Source organism: Battus philenor, unplaced genomic scaffold (assembly GCF_028537555.1).
Source record: "Battus philenor isolate CCGP_79_NKW_IND1 unplaced genomic scaffold, ilBatPhil1.0.hap1 SCAF_19, whole genome shotgun sequence".
NCBI lineage: Eukaryota > Metazoa > Arthropoda > Insecta > Lepidoptera > Papilionidae > Battus > Battus philenor.
This window is the reverse complement of record NW_027181681.1, coordinates 4,585,536-4,601,290: the sequence shown is the minus strand read 5'-3', so window position 1 is coordinate 4,601,290 and position 15,755 is coordinate 4,585,536.

The following is a 15,755-nucleotide window of genomic DNA, read 5'->3' as shown; positions in this document are numbered from 1 at the left end:
ACATCGTCGAATTCTATCTGGCGAGGTGGTGGTTAAACGGGGACAAAAAAACCTTTAAAACGTTAAAAACTGTTATACCATTTATAACAAAATAAAGAATGGGCTGATGATGTTTTTAATGACGTTTTTTTCATTGTAATTTTTTATTCGTCAATATCATATTTTAGTAATTATTATACTATTCCGAAAGAAGAGAATTCTAAAACATAGTCGTTCTTGAAATATTAATGGTGTAACTAACATGAATTTATTTTATATATATAGATAATCATTGTGTAATGTAGTCTCAATTTTCCTTTTTAAAGCATGTATATGTTCACTTTTAGAAAGTCGTACACCGAAATATTTATTAATATACTAGACACTAAATGTCTAATGTATTAATATATATTTACACTATGTGATTTGTGTTATCGATTACTTCATTCAATCAAATCAATTTATACTTTATCTATAACGAATAGAAAGGCTTCACGAATAAAGCTGGGCGAAAAATAAAAATGTTCAGTTAAGTAAGCCGGAAGTAGATTAGTATCTGCAGGAGACGGATAGGCGCCTGATAACGTGGCATTCCAACAGGTTATCGATTACAGCGCCGAATGCCACGCCGTCGTCGCCTCGCAATGTGTCGTGTCGGCAAACAGGCAAATATACGAACATTGAACTAGCTTCATAGAATTTATTATTTATGTACTTTCTCTCAAAATAGATTAGCGCTGTGTACATTACATCATTTCAGCCACAGGACGTCTATCGCTGAACATAGACCTTTCTCATAGATTTCCAGTAAGACCAATTTAAGACGGACTAACGTCTTCCGATGACCTTAACAAGAACTGTTCCCCTTGTGAGTAGAAGTCCTCCACTACACTTGCCGGTCTATAATGCCCATTATTATATACAATAAAATACCATTGCACATAACAGAACTACCACAAAGGTCATTTTTACATAATTTAAGGGTGTGTTTAGTAGATAAATGCTACTATACTGTTAAGGATATTTAGATGATATTGAATAGAATAGATACGTAATGTAAGTTAGTAGTTATAAGTAGAATTGTTTTAAAACAGGTATAATACCTTGTTACTTTTGCATGCCGATACTGGCTAAACATGTGATACTTATGTTTATAAAGTGTAACAACCTTTTAACCAAGTTTACACAAATATAAAATTTTTAATTTCGTTTCACTTCAAAATCTTAACATTCCAACTGTCTGTACAAAGTATTTTTGTATACACAGTTTATATGGAATTAGAGGATGGTGTTAGACTGTCAAAAAAAAACAAGTAAACTATAAGGACTAATAGTTTTTTACGATAATATTCCTGATGATACTTTTCATAATTGCCAAACTTCACCGGTTCTTTATAAAAGTAGTTGAACGGTTGTTATATACTTTTTTTGTCTTTAACTGATTTAAAAAAAATATTTTCAGAAAAAGATCATTACGGGAAAGGTGATTTTAAATCGCCCGGTACAAGGTTGACCGTGATTATTAGGTTCTATATAAATCCTTAGCAAAGAAAAATTATTTAGAGAGCTTCTTTATTAGTAATTTTAATTTTAAATTATTTTTTAAATATGGTTTTTAATTAAAGACCGGTATAATTATGGAAAGAGCTGGACAAAAGCAAACATTTATTTTTGTACAATGTTAAATTAATCGATGTAAATATATGACATGTTTACTGCAGATATGTCTGTATATATATGAAGCCTTTTTATATGTAATAAATAAATCGCTAATACTAAAAATAATAATCTTCCAGTTGAGAATCAAATCCGATATTGCCTGATTAAATAACAGGCTTTGAAATATAATTGCAAGGAGGTAAAGTTTTATGTGGGTAAACGTAAGTCATTAAAGTGTCCCCGGGGTTGGGGTAAGCACATTACCGTCGTAAGCACGGGTTGATATGCAAGATAATACGCTCGACCGTATTGGAGCTACATAAAAGGGACGTAAACTCACTGAAGGTGAAGTACAAGCTAAGTCAACAGGGCGTTCACATGACAACCTACTCCAGTCTCGTCATCAAAATCACTACTTTCATAACTTTATTTTAAATGGTAAGTTGATCTTTTCAAATTATTCTGTTCTTATTTGAAATTCACAGAACGTATATACGTGAGCACTGTGAACTTTCCTTGTGAAAATATTCTTTGCCTCCTAAGAAAATCCTAAACGGGAATCGCTTTTTAGATTATCTAGGACTACAATAGACTAAAAAACCACGGTCTTCTTTGACTGTTATTGCTAAAACTACAGGGACGCCTCAGCATACTACTGTTGTTTCAACGACTGTGGCCAAGTGTCTTATAGTAGAGCTGCTGCAACCGTTATCTTAAAGGCGTGAGCAGAATTAGCTCGCGCATCGCATCGTGACCTGAACATACGTGCGACGGATCACTATAAATGCACAGCAAAGGCCTTGTTACGGGAATAGAAGGAGGGCCAGGAGGGCATGATACAAATTCCTCTGACGTACGAACTCTATGCTCCGATATATGAACTCAGAAACTGGTACAGAGCTTAACTTCAATCAAATATATAGAGTTTATTTAAATCTTCCATATCTACCTTTATTCTCGATTTGACGGGCAAATTATATAGAGGATGATTGGTATAAAGTTTAACAGCTTTAAAGGGGTGAAGACCTCAGCGCATCAAAATTCGAATCACTTGATATTAAAATAATTTTTGTTTACTGTCTTTGTTGTTCCTACATTGTGTGCAGAGAGAGGTAGTTAGTCTAAAAGTAAATGATTGTATTTAAAAATGATTACTTTATAAAGGCCTATTAGAAATAAGGGTAAAAACTTTAAAGCTTTTTCTTCTGTCAAATAAATCATACTTATAATCAATCATTCTGTATATGAGGATGCACTAGAAAGTGAAAGACGAGATTATTCTCGTTATTATTAACTTCCTGAGATCCTAATGGAAAAGTCAAAATCAAAATAAGACATTTACAATATTTCTATATTAATATTTACAGTTAATCCAGATCTTCTCTCAAAAAAGTGAAAACTTACCATAAACCTGTATAAACCGGTTTTTGTAATTGGTATTAATGTTAAGCTATATACACGAAATATGTGTTTGTCGAAGATCAAACTGTTTCTGTAATTTTAATAGCAAGCTATTCATGTAAGCGGTTTTACCTAGTAAAGTTCGTTGTTATCCAATAGTACCTATTTTCAGAGTGCAGAGTAATACAGATTAAAATATCTTTATAAAGAGAATTTGCAATATTTTTTTTTTATTTAAATAGGTCACTCGAGTGCGGTGAGAATATTCATGATTTAGATTTACTTGCGAGCGCATTGGAGCAAACTTTCTTCACATTTTTCTTCAGAACTTGGTGCTGAAAGTTTGACTTGGAAATTCGTGCACGAAATCCTCGTATGACAATTGAAATGTAGCCCCTTAGCTTTAATATTGCAACGTGCTCGCTTTGAAATAAATAACGTCACGGTACTGAAGCCTATTTTATTTTTATTTTCAGATAAAAATGTCTTTTTACGGCTTTTGTCTTTTATATTCTTTCCTTATTTAATAGCTTAAGTTTAGCTTTTTTTAGTTTATTAATAGTAGATTATTTCAATGTATTAAAATCTCAAAAGTTAACCTTTATACTGTCTTGTAAAATTCCATTAGTAATTTTCATCAACATCGTTATCATCATTTTGGTCGATAGACGCCTACTGCTATACATGGGTCTCTCCCAAGGCTCGCTACGATAACCGCTTTTGCGCTGCCCACATTCAACGACATCCCGTGGCCTTTACTATTTACTACGTCCTTCCACTTTGTAAGGGGCTTAACCACGCTGCGTCTACTGACTACAATTATACTAATTAATGTAATACAATTCTATAAATTAAATTAAATAATACAAATTCTCATGCTAATCCAAAGCTAGGTTTAATTTTGCACCTCTTTGTATATTCAACTATTCCAATAACATCGGTGCTATTAAATAACATCTTGAGAAATAACGCTTTACAATTTACAGTATATTCTCATACATATCCACTCGTCTGATCTTCTATAAATAAAATATATCAATAAAATTATTTTGTGCTTCTAGTTTCATTATCGATTACATATATTCACAAGGCATAGCGGTAAGTAACATGTTCCCAGAATATTACGTTAGTTTAAATTTTGCTTCAAAGTTCCGTGGTGTACGTGTGTGAGAATACACGAAACTCTATTACTGCTATTTACGGGGCATTAAACTTTAGTCGATTTCCATCGGGCTAGCTACCGCCTTTAGTCCTAAATATATAAGCAATGAAAAGTAACTTGTTCTGGTCGAAATGGATTTATTTATTAGATACTTTTGTTAAAATTGGTATGACTCATTTATTATTAGATTTTCAAATATCGAGTTCCTTCTATTCGTCATCTTAAGGTATTATATTATAATGTTAAACACGAAAACCGTGTTTACTTCATGTATAATGTAGAGTAGTATTTGTAACTTTCCATAAATGCGTTCTGTATTCGTTAAAAAAATAATATCATGAGATTAAAACACCCATCAGTATTAATTACCTAGCATTAAAAAGATAACTGAGAAGTACTCCCACAAATTATTAACCAAAATTTAAAGAATTATCAAAAGTAGTAAATTTGATGTTTTTAATTGACCATGGATAAGCGTAGTTGAATAGTTTGTATTATAAAAAACGTAGGATAATTACTCAAAAACTGTTAACTGTTCATAATACTGAACAATAGTTAAAAATATAAAAGATTATTTACTACATTAAATTACATATAGGCTATATTCTAATGTTGATGCGTGCTGTTAGCCGTTTTGGCTTTTACAGCTTCATTGGACTCAGGGCTCGCGGATCCGAAATCCGCGAGCTAATAAACTAAAAAAAAAATTACATATAACTCGACTGACTCTAATGTAGTAGAAGTAGTGGTAGCTTAGCGGTGGAAGACTGAAACTTGCGAAAGTAGGTCGCGGGTTCAATTCTCATGATACAATAATATAATTCACACTTTGTACAATAACTGTATGGGATTGCTACTGCTCACAAACAATTTTCCAGGAGATGGACCACAGCGTTTTCTACATACTAACCTACATAATTACCATACTGCGATCACCAACCTGCCTGCCAAACGTGGCGATTATGATATATCCCCACTAGGTATTTTTGGTGGCCTATGCCATGCAGTGGGTGTCTATAGACAGAAACGACGACGACGACTCTAATGGTAATAATTATGTAAAAAAAATAAATATATTTTTTTTAAAACCGAAACATACATTAGGTACTTGTTTTACAAATTTATTAACAAACTTAACTAACCAAAGAGTAAACCAGGCTCTAGTTCATTTTAAAAAACGGGATTTGTTATTTATCAAATTATAAAACTACTATTTTACAGTCCATGTTCATGACTTTCATAAAAAACTATTACAAATGACAAATGAGAGCTAGAATAAAATGCTTGTGACGCAAACAAATAATGAAGCTCGATGTTATATCATGTTTTTTTTGTTTTGTTTGAGGTTACACTTTATTCGACGTCGGATATATAAAATACATGAAAGTATATAAAATCGTTCATTATATTTAGATGTATCTTCCTCATAAACTATCAGAGAACAAAACTGAACAATTATTAAATAAACTACTATTTTAACTGAATTCTTATGATGTATTTGATACAAAGTATGCATTGATAACATGTGAGTATATTATCACCCTTATATCTAATCAACAACAAAACTTTTAATTAAGAAAACCGATTGATTTTTACCCCTCCGGCATTGAATGGCAAAAGGATATTGACAACAAATGTGAATATATTGTTGATGAGAAATAAAAAATTGTGAAACATGTGGTCGTGTGAACTTAACTTAAGAATGAGATATTACTTTCCGGTCTCCTAACATATATATAATATATAATTCTTTCTACACCAAAACACAAGAATAAAATCGCTTTTTTCTTCGAATAATGCTTCGTTGAAATATTTACAAGTAATCTTAAAAAAATAATTGGAAGATCACGATCTTATCTTCTTTCACGAACTACATAGACATTGTTAAACCTGCAACCTATTGGACTGTTACGCTTGGAATCGAGCCAAAAATGACAACAGTTCTGAAACTAAATATTTATTCTGGTCACATTAATCTTAAGGGTAGCCAATTTAAAAGTTATTTTTAAACATAACCTTATCTATTGTTTGAATTGTACTAGTTCGAGGAAGAAAGAGAAGTAATTAAGAATTTTCAAGAACTTTCCTCTGCCTTCATAGAATAGTGGTCAGAAGTGGGCGGATAACCAATATCTACAAGTAAACAAAAAGACTAACAATAATATAGATGAATTCCCTAACTAGAACAAAATCATAAATTAATGAAGAAATACAATTTTAGTATTCGCAGCATTATACTCCGAACGGCTACCAGTTACACAAATAACATAGGCAATACTGTGAAGCGTAGCAGTCTAAACCATTTATGTTCGCGAAACGCAAGGCCTAGTTAATTTTCGTCAGTTGCAGCCGGGTACGAGGCTGCCTTTTATTAACGACCGCTAAATAAACGTTTCTCGACAGCATTCCCTTAAACAATAACATCCCTACATTACTCCGCAATTATTTAAACAAAGAAAAGTATAGATCCTACAAGTTCAATTATCCATGACAACGAAATTGTTAAAGTAACGAACAGTATATTTCCAAAGAAGCCATTTAAGAAACATGATATGTTCCAACACACGTCACTGCGCTTTCATTTGAACTCATTTGAAGTCATAATGCTCTATAACCTGCTTGACGCGTGACCTCCGAAGTTGACGGCTGCTTTTATCTCCGCGCTTTTATATTTCTCTCTGCATCTATTTCATTTTGACGCATATCATGCGGATATGGGACACGTAAGAAGACGCGACTTTGATAAAATTTTGTTAAATTTTCAAACAACATTTAAATGATTTTAGCAACAACAATTTTATAAACAAATCTAGATATGCCTTTCTGCAGAGGAACCAAAAGAGCATTATATGTATGTTTTACGAAATAGAGAAAACACTACTTAATGACGCAATCACTGAAAATGAAGTCACGGTAACCATACCTTTGAGGAGCCGACTGAAGGAAAAAAAATAGTAAATCAAATAAAAAAACACAACACGTAAAAATCATTAACTTTTACACAATATTCTATTCTTAAACTTTTTAAAGCTTGTTACATTCTAGAACTGGAACAACTTGTAAGAAACGATAAAATCACTATGATAATGAATGCTAAATATATAAAGTTTTTCTACAATATACTTTTTATTTATATATTAACTAATCTCATGAATTTTGGTAGTATTTCTTGCAATGAAAACTGTAATGTAGACATTTTTTTTTTTTGTATTTGCATTGATTAAACCAAAGTTCTCAAATAAACCTCGATTCCACACCACACCATAACAACTCGGTGATACAAGATGACAAAGACCTACGCAACATGACATACGCTCTGGTGAGCACCAGTTTTCCATTGGGAGAAATTCCTACATATTTCGTTTCTTTATGATAATTAGATATTGAAGCGTCGCATGAATAACAAATAATTATTATAATTATATATAATTGTTGTTAAATTAAATAGTAAATTTATTTATTTATCTTATTAAATCGGGTTACGATTGTTACAATTTTTCTGTAATTAAGAAACGTTTACAATTTTTTTTAATATAAGTCGCATAATACTAACAAACCTAAAATGCATACAGTATAAACGCAATGAAAACATGAAAGTTAATGAGTTAATAAATATGGAAAAGCGGATCACGTTTTAATGAAATAAATAAATAATTTAAATATTCTGGCTGTTGCTGTTATTAAGCTATCACAAATCCACAATACTCGTGTTTACGAGAGAATGGACGGAAGCTTTTCATTATTTATTACTTACGAAATTGCAGTAATGAATATTTATAAGCTGCTATAGATTCATTATGCCTATTACCTGGATTAATTACTGAATCATTTGCAACTCTGTGCGCAAAATTTTATTAGTATAACCTTAGATTTAGATTATACTACTATAAAAAATAAGTACTTCGTTTGTGACAAAGGTTAGCAGTATTTGAAATCGCCAATGAATATTATGAAATTAACGAAAGAAAACTGTTGCAAATATATATAAATGTTGTTTCATCACTTGTAATTGTATTAACATAATTTAATATTAACATAACATACCATTACATAACATAGATATTAAATATAAAAAATCAAATCTCGAGAACGGTTCGACTAACTCGGTTATTTTTTTTTCTCTAAGAAATAAAATCCAGAAGGAGGAGGTCTGTAGACGAATAAAAGTAATCAGCATAGGCTATCGGATTGGCAGTTGAAGTAGAAGTGAATTGAGCAAGCCGATAGCTGACACCGTAAGATTCTGGAGTAGAGACCACAGACCAGTAAGCTAACCATTGGGCGTCTATTCACAAAATGGACAGACAACCCAGTTAAGGACGTCGGAAGGTGCTAAATGCAAGTCTTTTCCAAAAAGTATTTTGGAAGCGGCCTTCGACAGTACTCTCCGACTGAATTGATGATGACAATGAGGATGTGGTTGAAGTAATAGTGGGCAAGCCTATGGCCGAGGCCGTAAGGTTCTGGAGAGGAGACCACCGACCGGTAAGGACAGTGGTGCAAAGGTGGATGGATAATCTTGTTGAGGTTATCAGAGAATTCTGGATGTAAGTTGCTTTTAACTGGTTTTGTTTTAAGTCTATTTGGCAGGGCTATAGCCAGGAGAAGTCCTAAGATCGAAACGATTATGAATAATGATGAATCATTGTTACTAAATACTTGATCGGTATCTACGAAAAAGAAAAAAATATTTTCGTAAAGAACGAGTAATGTTTGTTTCGCTTGAAGTGATCGCTCTGAAATACTCAGTGATACCTATTTTTTTCTATTTGACTACATCGGACCAACTTTGAACCGTACGAGATCGAGATAACTAATAATGAAATACGTTATATATTTCATTATTAGTTATCTCGATACGTATATGTTCATGCTGTACGTATTATTTTATTAAATATAGTCACAGAAATAAATATGGGATTGTTAAAAATAGAACATACAAAAATTAAATTGTCCAAAGCCCTCATTATAAAGACTGACTTAAATTATTTTGGAGGTAATGAAAAGCTCGCGGCCTTCGATGGAGTCTATTGCTTTATAGATGTCAATGTTGCTTTTTTGTTCTTCATAACTGATTTGAAATGTCAATATATTTATTAATATTTCAAAATCGTTTTATTGTGACGACTTTAGTAAATTTGTAATTACAAAGGTTTATTTTCTTATCTCTTTTTCATCCATTTATCTCTTTTTCCTCTGTTTTCTTTCAATGAGGCAATATGGATGCTAACATTGTTTCTTATCAAATGTATTCACAGACCGACAAATCTCTCAACCCATGGGACCGATCCTCATCGCACGATGCTTAACATAATTTAAGCGTGCAATTTCCTTGTCCCGTATTTTACTAGAATAATAACTTTTTAATAGCCCATCTGTGTACACTCATTATATTTTGGCTAACAGTGATAAACACTTACCTCTGACATTGCTATATTTTATTAATAGCTGGTATATAGATATAGTAATCGATATTGCTTTTTTACATTAATCACAGCACGTTTGTATATACCCTCTTCTCCTGCTTGGTTCGCGTGACCCTATTGGGGGTGTCGTTACAGTTCATAGGCGCCCACTGCAAGCCATAGGCCAAAGATATCTTTGGGGGGATACACCATAATCGCCACACTTATCAGGCCAGATTGGCGATCGCAGTATGCTTTTATGACAGAGGACGCTGCTGCCCATCCTCTACAAACTTGTTTGTGAGCAGCGGCAATCTTATATAATTAATACACAAAGTGTAAATTATTTCAAAATACCCCTTCACCGCTAGGCTACCACTCTGTATAAGTAAGGTGTAAGTTCGTAAAATCCTCTCTTAGTAATTTTTATCTCGCCAAGTTAACCTTAAGGAATTAAATGACAGCCAGTGATTATCGAGGCATGTTTACATATATGCGAATACTATTTACAATTGTTAATTTGTATCTCGACGCAATAGCAGCGAAGAAATCACCGACGGCGTCCGAATTCAAATCGACATTCGAATTTACACGCGAAAGAATGATTTAACACAAAGTAAGTATTAAAGTCATAGTGGCCAGCAATACGAATCGTGAACGTTACAAAATCAAAGTTTGAATATAAATATTTTTAATACCCCTCTCTCTTTACGTCCTCTTGTAGGTGTATTTTTGTAAAATTCGAGCTGACAAATACTCTGTAAAATGTTATGAACATTCCAAGTGAATTTTAAGTCTCTAAGTAATATAGTTCCAGAGATATCACGACGATTCTCATATGTGTATTATATTTTGAGTCGTATTTTTCTTGATGCAAATACTTTATGGTTTTAAAAATTATTCTAAATCAATTATTCTAAAGAATAAATTCTTACGCCGAATCTCAAAAGGTATCAACATTTTACAAAAGTATTTAGTATTTTTGCAAAATTCTATCTCAAGAACATACTATAACATTAATATCCACCATTGCTATTGCCAAGCAGGATTTAGATAGTACTTTGGCTACCGGCAAAATGTTTGCAATACAGCTATCGTGCTGATTAAGATTTTGTGAGTGTCTCTTGCTTGAAATCGTTCTGTTATCATTTTGTTCATCTATCCATATGGTTATCTTTCATACCATGGCTTGATCGTGTTTATTATAACCTAAACCTATTATACATTTGATACAAACACAAACTTGAAACAAAAAATCTTTTTAAACAAAAACATAACTCTTACATTTATATTTCCAAGGCCAGTTAATGGTATATGTTTAATAGTATTATATGTATTTATTTATCGTTGTTTAATAATATCTATGTAATGATACTGTATATCTCAAAGCAAGTTTTTAATATCCATATGACGACCAGAAAAAACGACCATTACGAATAAAACAACTTTGGATGCCTTTGCGATAAAATTTACGATACTGTTTAAACTGCTAAATTCAAATATTTCACAATTAACATCATAACGACAGACATAGGTGACCCATTATGCCACAGAAATGTTCACTAACATTTCAAAATAATATTAAAACACTTTAATTACTGAGTGCTACTTTTGGCGCCAAATTCAGATACCACGTTAAGATCGATGACCTCTGGACAAAGATCTGAACGGACCAGAAAATAAACAGCATTTCTACTCTTATACATTTCATGATCGTTCGATTGTCAATCATGATTATTTTTTTTGTGAATCCCAAATAATTTAACACAACTCGTTCACTTTTTAATTAAATCAGTCCTTATTAATGATTACGAAACACTTATGCAATACTTCTAATGATGAAGTTGAATTTTTTCAAGTATTGCTACACAAGATACCAACGACATCCAAAAATATTCTCGCTGTTTAATCTTACACTGTGAGTTACTTAGCTGCCAAAAATGAAATATGTGTATACTCGCTTTGCGTAATGTACGTTATTTCTAAGTAGAAAAAATGATATGCATAGAAGATTTTCATATTTTCTACGTATATTTTTCTTATAATCCAACACATTCTTTTTTACTTGGTATATATCGAATTATTTTCAAAAAGATTGGACGTATGTTTACTTTTCTTCACAAGAATAATAGTCTTCAATTTCCTATTACTGGCTGATATTCTAATAGTCTATAATTCAAAATGAAGACGTCCATAATGTATTTACAAGGCGCCGTGAAAAAGATGTCAAAATTTTAACTGTTAAAAACTCCGCAAAACATTAAACTAATACATAAAATTCAAAACGCATATTAAAAATTAATTGACGGAATAGGCATATTATTCGTCGTCTTAGCCCATAATCGCCTCTTTGCAAGACATAGGCCTCCGCCCAAAGATATCTATAAGGGGATGTATCATAATCGCCACGCTTGGCATTGCATTAGCGGCACGCAAAGGCCGCTGTCGCCCATACTATGGAAACATGTTTTTGAGCAGTAGTTAACAAATTATAATAAATGCACAGAAGTTAAATAATATAAAATTGTGTCTCGAACCCGTGAACTAAGATCGCAAGTGTCAATTCCCAACCGCTGAGCTGCCTCTCGGTCGAACGAATATTTAAATGACAAGACCCTCGGCAAATGATGTCGCATGATTATTTTATTTTCATAAAGGCCATACCTGACAGAAAGGGGAAACATGTGCATAAATCTTAATATACAAAGCATAATAAAGCATATTGTTGTTGTAGAGTTTCTTTTCTTCTTTTCCTCAGCTGTCACACCTTACAAAACAGAATATAATTAAAAATATATTTTTTTTAAAGTTGACAATCAATAAGCATCATGTCAAAATTTCCAATGTTGAATAAATGAATTTTATGTTATTTTTATATATAAATATGAATGGATCTCTGTTTATCATCCTTTTTTTCAAGTTTCCTTAGGCCTTATAGAATAAATTTATTGAAAAAGAATTACAATTTTCAATGCGACATTTGCAATATTGATAAATAAATCGTAATGATATAATCGTAGAGTGTTTGTGTGACACTGATGAAATTCCAAACAGCTGGAAAATCGATCGTTTTTCACGTGGCTTTGTGTGTCGCCTTTACCCATATTAGAAAAGCATCATCATTATTTATTTACTTTATTAGAACTAACAAAAAATTATCAAAAAGTATTAGAATAAACGCTTTATTAAAACTTTTTAATTAATTACGATTATTCACAGCAAAGGTAAGACATTTGTCGTGGCAAATAACATTTATATTTCAACATAGATTCAACATAGAAGGAACATACTAGTAATATTTATACCATAGTTTGTTAGTAAAATACCGTTTCAAATTTTTCGCACATTCCAGCTAAAATTTTCCACTACAACTTTCTTATCTTATATTATCAAATGTTGGAATATGTTGCAACTATAAAACCGTTATTTTAAGTATAAATTGCGGATAATAAAAACAATAGATAAAATATTTGATAAAATATTAGTATTATGTATCTTATCTAGTTTATTTGAAATTTTAAATAGTTTATTAATAGAAAACATTGGCCATGATCATAATTAATTAGTAATGTTATACATATTTATATCTCTAAGTTGAGTTACCGAGGTTAAGTAAATTTTCTTAAAGTGTTACGTTTATTCTTTGTCCAACGCTTGAAGACGCTGTCCTAAGTAAATTTGCAAACGTGTTCTGTCGCGAAAAGATCGCGAAAATAAAAAACTTTCTCAAACTTTGCGTTTACTGTGAAATTAGAGTGCAATTTGTGTTATTTATGTCGCAATTTTAAATAAGAACGATGATATCATTGTCATTATCAAATATTTACATGCGTGCCATTTTGTGTTATCGAAGAAGTTTACTGAAGCCATATATATTCATTCAACATATGTAAATATAATAACGTCGACAGAGCATGCTCATAAACGCACTTCGATCTAACCAGAGTGTCACTTGGGTCGGTATTAGGTCCTTGACAATATATGTTATGCACAATCAGTATCCCATGCACTATAAGTGTAAAACTAGCCTTATTCACCAACCTCATCTAGACATTGAACATAAAACTTGAAGACAGAGGTCGATGTCTGTCAAACAGTCAACATCACAACTGAACCTGATATTGAGGATCGAAATCAAGCTCAAAAAATTGTGGCACTCATTTTTCCTTGGAAAAAAATCACTTGCTTGTATCACTACCAAAACTACGCGCTCGCAATACTGCCAAGTACCAGATAGTTATTCGCTTTTTAATGACAGAAGGTTTAGTTGAATTACTTTCATCATACCTTTTCCTAGTGTTAATAACAGTTTATGCTTTTTGAAGTGGTCGTAATTTTAGCCGTAGAATTTCTCCCGGTAGTCCGATTACAGGAACAAACCTCAGGGCCCCATACACCTGGTAGCTATAGAGTATAGCCTGGTAGGCACAGAACTTTCGCGGAAGCAACTAACTTTGGTGGATACTCCCGATCGAGAAGCACGGCGGTCTCCTAATCTGGTTGAAATAAAGTATTTAATAAAAAAAAGAAAGCTATGTTAATTGTTTATTTACACTTTTTTGTACACTATAAACAATAAAAAGAGGGAAAAAAATGGAAACAATACGTATAGAACAATAAGTGGTCTTATGGCTCTTGGCGATCTCTACCAGAGAACTATTACTTTTTTTTAACTACTTTCTGATTGGTTTATAATTACTTTGTAAACATTCGATGTCATTTTTAGATGATGACATGATTTCTAGACATTAAATGTAATAATACATAAAATTCATTATTATATTAACACAACTCTATGATAAAAATCATACTTATGTACAGAGTGTTTGGTTATAGGTATAAAAACTTTTATGGAGTGAATGCATAGATCATTTTTGCAACCACCCTATATAAAGTAATTACTCTGGAATATGTAACATTTATTTTTTTTTAAATTTATTAATAACTTTTGGTAGTAGAAAGTATGCAGAGACCGATAGTAAGCAATAATCAATTTCAATATGTAGTGATCCGAATTTAAAAACGTTTTTTCTTATTATATTATCATTACGTCATATAATATTTTTGAATAGAGTGTACAATTCATTCTACCTATAACCAAAGCCCTTGCATATACTTTTGATTTTGATTACAAGAAATAAGATTATATTAAAAAAAAATTAAGAAACTATACTCATCTCAGTTACGAAATTCACTCTATCGTCACAGTTTTAAATAGTTTTATCCACGCTCGTATCTACATGCATAACGTTAACTTAATTTACGAGTTCATCTTAGTTAAGCAACTCCCTAACTTGGTTGACTTCGCTCGCTTATGACCTAAACTGCTAATTACCCATTTCATTGCACAAAGGGTAGCATTACATTCGAATTGAATGCATTCTTCCTAATAAACCTATTATAGACTCATTACTTTGTAATAAATATATGATTATTAATTTATAGAAAATATTTCAACACGAAAACAAATTAATGTTTGATGTAAATACAAGCGAAGCTGTCACTCTATCCAGACTGGAAGAAGATCTTGTAACCTTCAAGGGTCGACCTTTGATTATTGATTTATTTTTTTAGCTTTTAATCCCTTTTAAGGTAGCGAAGCTAGAGGGCTACCGGGGAAACCCCACCTCGGATGGCTATATATTACGTTTTCACCGGATTAGTAGGCCGCTGAGCTCTTGGATCAATTCGGAGGTTCCATGGAGTGACAAGGTTCAAGGGCCCCCACGGGACTTGGGCACCGACCTTGTCACTGGTCGGTGAGAACCGAAGCCCGACTTTATCGGTTACTCATTTAGAAAGTTTGGAAAGCGATGGAAGAAATGGCAGAAGAAACTCCACTGACACTTCTATCTAGAATGATCGAGGATTGGCTTGGTCCCAATCCGGCCGATTAGTTGTCGAACGACTGTGAAATGTTTTGAATAATGCCTATGTTAACGTCATCGCATTGTCCACAGACTTACGCGCATGTCTGGCTCCAGAATAGCGTATGAACACACCGATTAAAATTATTTTGTAGGTGGCGAGACAACTCCAATCAAATACTTTATCAAAAATTAATGGTGTTGAGTGACTAAGTCCAAGTAATAGACGGATGGCCATTTTAGGAACAGAGCTATCGATGGCAGTTCCAAGTCTTCGGTATC